The following is a 9,569-nucleotide window of genomic DNA, read 5'->3' on the forward strand; positions in this document are numbered from 1 at the left end:
CTTCTCTATGTTTGTATCTTGCAGAGCATTTCACTGGGGAGAGGGGCCTCTTGTCTATCCCTGATTCTTTATAAATTGGATCAAGTAACTCTCCATCATCTCTCAGGTCTTTAGGGAGGTTAGTCTTGATGCTAAAGTCTCTGACCTGTGGTACGGACAACCTATTATAATTATTCTCTCTGACTTCAAAGCTATCCTGCAAATTGGCCCAAAAGTCTTCCAAGCTGGGCCTATGCCCCTCATATGCCTTAGGCATAGCTTGCTTAAGTTTCTCGTAGGGATCATACAATTCCCTAGTATGATTATATTCTTTTAGGTTCAAATCCTGAAGCTCTTGCTCGGCCAATTTTGCCACTTGTATTTTAGAGCAGGCGAAGTACCCAATGGACACCGAGAAATCAATTCCTATCTTATGCTTTGATGACAAGAGTGATTGGAGGCCTACAAGTTGTCTTACATATTCCAACAGGATCACCCTATCGTTACAATAATGAGGCAGCAACATTGGACTCCCTATGAATCCACTAACTCTGATGTAAGTGGAACGTGGGTTCTGGATGAACCAACACACCCACTCCCGGATGATAGCCATAGCCTTGGGGCTAATCTGGTATCCTGCGTCTCTAGTCAACTTAATGATTATAGGGAAGACAAAAGCATCATTAACCCTCTTAAAGTGTGTCTTTGCATTTGTTAGAGTGAGCTGGGAATAATATTCCCATATCTTCTTCTATCCTTCTTTCTCTCCTAACTGCTCATCCACTTGTAGGGCTGGGAATTTTCTAGCTCTGGCAGCTACCTAGATGACATATGATGTGAAGAAGAATTTCTATGTTTGCTGCACTTCTTTCATTTGCCTACAGATATTGTCAGAGAGGATTTGTGGCCAGTCAAAGTATTGTTTCCCTATCATAATGGTGGTCATAAACTGGAACATCCAGGGATGGAAGTGTTTGCAGTCTGGCTTGCCGAAGGCCCTATTGAGCATAATAATCAAGTCCCTTTGAGGCTCTTTGAAGTCAGCCCTCAGGACCTCTATAGCTTTGAGCCCTGTTTTTCTCTCTTCTTCCAGCCAGTTGGTATCCATGTGTCTTTTGCTGGCTAACACCTTGTCATTCCATGCCTTCAAAGCTTCTTCTTCTGTTAATAAGAATGCCTCTTCCCTAGTTGGGATTCCAAAGATGAACCCCAGCATATCTGGTGACAGGTCGATAACAGTCTTTCCATGTGCATTAGTGCACTTTCTGGTGTCTGGATTGTAGAATGAGGCAATGGTTATTATAAACTCTGATGCTTGCAGGGACTGCGAGAACACAGTAGCTTCCAGAAGACCCGGCCTCTTTATTCTTCGGTGGAGAGCATCTAGGTTTGGTTTATCCAGTTGGGTTGCAATATTCCTAATCTCTATGTGTCGCACCTTGGTGTCTGTGACCAATCTAATTTGATCATCTAGCTTCGAAACATGAACCTATCTTTTATATTGGTACTTCATAGTGACTGGAAGTCTATCAATTTCTTTGCCCCTCTTGTTGGTGGATGTGTCCATCTAATCACTGGAACTTGTAGGAAAAACACAAGTCTTAGTCCTTAATGCTAAACATAAATCTTAATCTAGCTCGGGACTTCGGGGTCACAGGGTCCCGGGGTGGGATGACAATGAATCCCGAAACTCCGGGGACCCGGGGTTCCGAGGTGAAATGGAGGAGAAACTCAGAACTCCAGGAATCCGGGGTTCCGAGGTGGGATGGAAGAGAAACCCGAAACTCTAGGGACCCAGGGTTCCAAGGTTACACGGAAGTGAAACCCAAAACTTCAGGGACCCAGGGTTCCAAGGTGGATATAGAAGAGAAACTCGGAACTTTGGGGACTCGGGGTTCTGAGGTGGACATGGAAGTGAAACTTGGAACTCCGAGGACCCAAGGTTCCAAGGTGGGATGGAAGGGAAACCCGGAACTCCAGGGACCTGGGGTTCTGAGGTGACACTAGGGCATGCCCAACTACAAAACACGAAAGGAAAACAACGAAAACAAAAACAAAGACAACCAAAACAAAACACGCAAGGAGGGAAGATTCACCAACCTGGTGAATCGAAAAACCAACAAACACCGAGAGAGAGAGAGAGATTCGAAAGACCAGAGGCTCGCGACTTGGAGCTAAGGAGGAGAAGGTTGATTGGGCAAATGAACTTAAAAGTTCATTAACTCATATATATAGCCTCCCGAAAATCCATCCGTAATAAAACCATAAACACGACCCTGGAACTCCGGGGTCCCGGGGTTTCGAGGCCAAAAGAAAGGAAAAACAAAAACAACCTCAGGACTCCGGGACTCCGAAGTTCTGAAGTCAAAAGACCCAAGACCTCGGGACTCCAGGACTTCGAAGTTCCAAGGTCGGAACAAACAAAGAAGACCTCAGGACTCTGGGACTCCGGAGTTCCGAGGTAGAACAAAAAAGAAAGAAAAACAAAAAAAAGAAGAAGGGGGGCCACATTTTGACTCAAGGAGACCAAATGGGGAAACAGATATGCTAGGCATAACACTTCCCCGTTATCACCATAATCGTAATTCTCCCTATTGTTCAAATGTGGAATCTTACTTTGGGACGGAAAGAAATAAAGATGAGATAGTTAAAGAATTTCCTCAATTGAGAGATGCTCCTCAACAAAGTAATCTCCTAATAAATGATACCATTGATATCAAGAGGGATCCTTGTGTTGAAGATAAGATCATCAAGATAGGGAAATGTCTTGATGAAGAAGAGAAAAAACAATATGCTGAGTTATTACATGAATTTCCTAAGATCTTTGCTTGGATATATTCTTACATGCCTGGCATAGATCCTAAGATTGTCACTCATAAAATTTTCCTAGTTCTTGATGCTAAACCTGTGAAGAAAAAGATTCAAAAGATTCACCCTAAAGTGGCATTACTTGTTAAAGCTGAGATTGAAAAATTATTGGATGCTGGATTCATTTGTCTTATCGATTATTCTGCATGGATTTCAAACATTGTGGTTGTAGCTAAAGCTGGAAACAAGATTAGGATGTGTACAGATTTTTGAGATTTAAACAAGGCCTCTTTAAAAGATGTTTTTCTCCTCCCAAATATTGACATGATAGTGGATTTGGTAGCAGGGCATGCTTTACTATCCTTTATAGATGGTTTCTTAGGATATAATCAAATCTTTATCAATCCCCAAGATTAATTTAAAATTGCTTTCACAACTCCTTGGGGTACGTTTTGTTGGATTGTGATGCCTTTTGAATTAAAAAATGTAGGCGCAACCTATCATTGTGCTATGACTCTCATCTTCCATGACTATATGCATAAGACCTTATAAGATTACGTTGATGACATCTTAGCCAAATCTGTTCTTTGTACAGATCATGTTAAGATCCTTCATCAAATCTTTGAAAGAATTTTTAAGTATAACAATGCGTTTGAGTCCCCGACAATGTGTTTTTGGTGTAGATAATGGAAAACTATTAGGATTCATAGTTTCACATCATGGCGTTGAGGTGGATACGAAGAAGACAAATGCTATTGTTAACATGCCACCTCCTAAGAATGTTTCTCAACTAAAAAGTTTGTATTAAGGAAGGATCCAAGTTATTCGTAGGTTCGTCTCTCAGCTTGCGGATCATACCTTTCCCTTCACACAATTGCTTAAAAAGAATATCACTTTCCAATGGAATGAGGATTGTCATCAAGCATTGAAAGACTTAAAAACTTATTTGGCCAATCCTCCCATTCTTCAACATGCTAATCCTACTAAGCCTTTCCTTCTATACACTCTTGCTTCCCCTCAAGCTCTTGCAACCTTATTGGCACAATGTGATGAGGATGGTAGAGAATGCCCAATTTATTACATAAGCCGCACTCTACTCAATTACGAAGTCCAATATTCTGTGATAGAGAGACAGTGCCTTGCTTTAGTCTTTGCAACCCAAAAGTTGAGGCATTATCTCTTGAATGCTGAGATTCATGTTATCATTAAATTTTATCCTCTTAAACATATTTTCTCCAAAACCAATCTTTTTGGATGCTTATCTAAGTGGGTTATGATTTTGACCGAGTTTGACCTTGAGTTTGTTTCACAAAAGGCAATAAAGGGTCAAGCATTGATTGATCATTTAGTGGATTCTCCTTCACCCTTCTCCCTACCTAATCCAGAGTTTTTTCTTGATGAATACATTCTTTCCATTGAGGTTGATGAGACTTGGGAACTGTACTTTGATGACTCTAAGTTTCGTACAGGATCGAGGGCAGGGGTGGTCTTAATTTGTCCTAAAAAGAAGCCTATTCCTTTATTATATCATCTCAATTTCTTATGTATCATCAACATTGCTGAATATGAAGCTCTTATAGCTAGAATTAAAGCAACCTTGGCATTGAGTGTGAAAAATCTACATATTTATGGAGATTCTCAGTTAATCATAAGACAAGTGACAAGAGTTTATCAAGCTAAACAAGACAAACTATCACAATATAAAGATCTATCTTTATCCTTGTTACAAAAATTTGATTCTTACACCATGGAGCCCATTCCTCAAAAAGATATTTGACATGCTGATGCGATGGCATGTGTTGCCTCTCTTGTGTCTCTAGAGGACCCCATGGTAGATCTTCAATTCACTATTCACAACCTTACTTTCCTGGCTATTGCTAATAACCCTAGTGATGTGGCATATTGTTGCATTATAGATTTTGACAAATGGTACTTGCATGTCGTAAGATATTTGAGTGGTGGTACCTTTCCCGACTCTACAAATAAGAATACTAGGGCTAGGGTTCGCAAATTGGCTGCTAGATACATTATCCTTTCTAATGTTATTTATAGGAAGGCTTATAATGGTCTTCTTCTTCGATGCTTAAATAAGGCCGAGGTCCCCATCGCTCTTGAGGAAGCATATTTAGGTGCTTGTGGGGGGCATTTTGGGGGTAGGTCTTTGGTTTAGAGATTGCTCTGAATGGGATATTATTGGCAAACCATGGAGAAAGATTCTTTTGCGTTTGTTAGACAATGACATTAGTGTCAGCAACATAGCAATTTAATCCATGCCCCTGCCCAAGAACTTTGATCACAGGTAGCATCTTGGCCCTTTTTAACATGGGATTTGGATCTTGTTGGTAAAATATCTCCTCCTTCATCTCAAGGACATACTTTCATCATAACTACCACTGATTACTTTATGAAGTGGGTGGAAGTCATTCCTCTTAGATCCAATACCGTTGAAGTAATTTGTCAATTCAATTTGGAAAACATCATTTCTCGATTTGGGATACATTCCGCCTTAGTTTCAGATAATGGAACGTCATTCAAAAATAAGGATGTGAAGAAGTTTCTCGAGAAATATCATATTCAACATAAATATTCTACACCTTATAATCCCAAATCAAATGGTCCAGCTGAATCTTCTAATAGGATAATTGAACAAATTATTTGAAAGACTGTAAACAAGCATGGTAAGGATTGGCATACTCAATTAACCTATGCTCTATGGGCTTATCGCACGAGGGTACGTGTTTCTACGAGTTGTACCCTTTATAATCTTATTTATGGTGCTGATGTCATTATGCCTTTGGAGTTAGAAATTCCTTCTTTGAGAGTTTCTCTTAAGGGTATAGTGGATGATGACTCCTATAGAGAGAAAAGACTTCAACAACTTGAGATGCTCTATGAATGACATATAAATGCCCTCAAGAATATTCAAGCGTATCATAAAACTTTGCAACAAAGCTACAATGATAAGGTTATTCAATGCTCCTTCTCGGTAGGGGATTTAGTCCTTTATGAGAATCAACACAACATGAATGCCTTACCTAAGGAGAAAGGAAAATTAAGTCCTAATTGGCTTGGACCATACATTGTTGTGGAGGTCTGTGGATCAGGTGCTTATAGGATAGCAGATGTGGAAGGTACGCCTCTCAAGGAACCCATAAATGCTATGCACCTGCGTAGATACTATGCCTAGTTCTATTTCTCTCTCTCTTTCTTTCTTTCTAGTCTTATTTCTGTTCTCTCTTTATGTCTTTTTTCTTCAAAATTGGGTAATATGTTAGCATGTTTTCATTAAAGTATGTAAGATTAAATGATGTTATATTTTTTGGTCTACATTACATCATTCTTGACAAGCATGTTTCATTACTGTATTGTTTTTCTTGGATTCTTTTTATGTAAATTGTAATGGATTTACATTTCATATGTGTCAGCATATTATAAAATTTCTTATGTGTTAAGTAGAATTATATCATGTTGTGTTTAATTAGAGATAATTAAATCACATTAGTCATATTTTTCTCATGCTTAATACATTCTTCTTTTGCATCATCAAAGTAGCATTTGATTAAATACTTAGCTATATAATTAAATCACACATGTACTAATTTAATCATGGAGCATTGAGAAATCAATCACATGGAAATTAAATCAAATATACATGCTCATTACTCAGTATGTTACTTCTAGTCTAAGCAATGTGTACATTTTTTAAGCATTACAATAAACATAATCATGAGTGTCATCATATATACATCAATACATCAAAATCATCTCCTATCCGTAGGACTAGTAGCAGGAGGATGGTGGCTAGATGCCCCCTCCTGATCTGGCCATGTAGGTGGCCCCATGGGGGTGTATCATGATACAGACCACAAGTGACTCTGCGAAGATCTCCTACGATCTCTCTCCATCATGATCCCTCGGTATCTGGCTACCTTTGTCTGCGCCACTGCTAGGTCATGCTCTGTTTGTCGTAATCTATCTCGTAGGACCTCCACCTCTGTCCAAATAGGGGAGAAAAGGTCCTTGTGTCATCCTGCACTCCTTTGGGATATGTGCGGTATCTGTGTAGAACTCAGAATGTGTGTAGTCACAATAAGGTCTGTCACTACATTCTGAATTAGAGAACACCACTCCTAGATGGTAGCTTCAAGATAGAGATAAATTTTTCATCAGTAACATTCTATATCATCAAATTTAAAGAAGGTAGGATGCATATGTTAATCAATAATAGGGCACATTACCTGGATCTCCCTCTCGCTAGTGAGGATTGTGGACAACGACTGCCTAAGATTGAGATCTGCTAGGCTCTCCCCACTTGTACTGTCTCTGTATATTTGGTGTGGGCCGATGGGGATCAGGATTAGGACCCCTTATGGGATCCCTCTCTGCCCATTGTGGGAGACTCGGTGGGTCTAGGGCTCTGGTATCCTCTCTAGAGTGATGAACTATACTTGACTCATCCTCCTCTTCCTTGTCCTCCTCATTCTCTTCCTCATCCTCATCCTCATCCTCCTCATCCTCATCCTCGTCCTCGTCCTCCTCATCATCTCCATCTTGATCCCCCCCTCTGGTATCAGGATTGCCTCCATCTCCGCCTGCCTCCCGCTCCTTTGTGTCGTCACTTGATCATTGGAATCCTCCTCGGATGTATCAGATTCCTCTTTGTTGCCTGATTGTCTCCATTGTTTGGGATTCCCTCTAGGGAAGCCTATTGGGAAAATAGCTCCAGGGTATGTTCTCCTCCACCATGTGATGTATCATTGGTGTGCACCTGAATCATCTCTATAATCTGTTGCTATGTCCTGATTTGACCCATCTGAATCTGTGATGTTGATCTCATCATTCGTAGGCCTAGGAATGGCTCCTAGCCTTGGCATCACTCGTGAGTGTTAGATGTATACAGGTACGTCAGTAGGAACACACTGTTCAAACCCAAACTGCTGCCGAAATCGATCAAAGTAGAAGGGAACGACTATGTGGCTATACCATCCCTTTAGTAGACGGTTCCTCTACATGTTGAACATTAGTTTACGTAACCCTGCCCACATGGACATCCTGAGGTAGGGTCTCCATATGGTCCTGCCAGCTGTCAATCTATCCATGCTCAACCTCCAATACATGAGATCATCAAATTGCCATTCACGGGTAAGAGGATAAGCATATACCCTAGTCTTCTCTAGGACTAGCTCTATGGGGGCTCCACCAAGTCTAGTGCATGTAATATGCTCGAACATCCACACTTGTAGTAGTGTGCATGTCATAAGGCTGCATCCTTCTCTGAACACATACTCCCCAAGGTCATGATAAAGATGTGCAAGCATGCTCCAACCCCAAGAGTATACTCTCTTATGTCTCTCCATGGATCGTATGACGTAGATGAGTCCTCTATGCATATGTGTGCCATGCCCATTGAGGGACACAACTAATGCAAGGGTTGGAATCATGAGTCGTCTCACTAATGGAACCTCTCTTGTAGGGTGTAGGAACCAATTGACCATAATGTGACCCCTCGTCTCACTGCATATCACTCTCCCCATAACATATACCTGCTCTCTCCTGTAATCCTCCTCTATATGGTCGGATCGATATCTAATAGTCTCTCCTCTAATGGTTAAGAGTAGAATGTGGTATACATCCTCTAGGGTGACCATCCTCTCCCCCACAGGTAGTGAGAATGTCGAGGTATCTGCATCTCACCTCTCTGTCAATGCCATCAACATAGCAGAATGGAATCGAACAACCGACATGGTCATCACATCCCACAAACCCACTTCATGTAGCAAATCCCTCTCTCTTGTTGTCAGTATTGGGATCTGCTCCCAAAGGCTTCAAAATGTGAGACTGGTGGTATGCTCACAAATGTACGGTAGTGTTTGTAAAATGCAAAGCAATCTCTCATTAGTAATCGATCAATCATCTATCATCATCTAATCAAAGCAATCATTCTATCATTTCTAGCGTTCATCACCTGATCTTGTGTCACTGTTGGTCGCCTCGAATAGGGACCAGGGCACCCTGTATGGACCAGGGTGCTCTACTGGGACCATGGCACCCCCTTGGGACCATGGTGCCCTAAGAGGACTAGGGCGCTCTAGGACCCCTAGGTGTCCAAAGGGTGGGCCCCGACTCAGACTAGGTGATGACATCATCAATTTTGAAAACTATGAAAATATGACAAAGTCAAATGCAGTCAACAGAAAGTCAACTTACCTCATTGAGCAGTCGGCTGACGAGTATAGACTGGCACAGGATCTCCATCTGCGTAGGTCGCTTAGGTCGGCATCGAGGCATGATGGCTTGTATGTGGGCTCCTTTGCAGTGGATAGTGATAAGAAGTTAGAAAGTGACAAATGAAGGTGTCACTTTCATATTTATGTATTATGCACTTTTTGACACTATGTTTTTAATCTAAAACCCTAATTTCTGCACTTTTTCTTCAATCTATCATATCTTGAGCTAGGAAGCTCTGATTCTTGCACCACTGGTGGCGTTGGAATTGTGAGTTCGCCCTCTCACTCCGCATTAGTTCCATAATGTGCTTGGAAAGGTAATCAAGCCTTGTTGTGAACTTTATTCATCATGATCTTTATCATAATTCATTGTGGAAAACATGATACCCTATTTCACCTCACAAATAAGAAAGTCAAAATAGGGGGAGCATATAGGTACCCGCAAATTTCATCACCTTCCTTAGTAAGAATTAGGTGATTTTGTAATCTAAAATGTGGTTTTGTAGGGTGTGGTTCCTAAATGTGTACTACAGATAACGTTGGGGGCTTCGTTCG

The sequence above is a fragment of the Cryptomeria japonica genome, chromosome 7 (assembly GCF_030272615.1).
Source record: "Cryptomeria japonica chromosome 7, Sugi_1.0, whole genome shotgun sequence".
NCBI classification, from domain to species: Eukaryota; Viridiplantae; Streptophyta; class Pinopsida; order Cupressales; family Cupressaceae; genus Cryptomeria; species Cryptomeria japonica.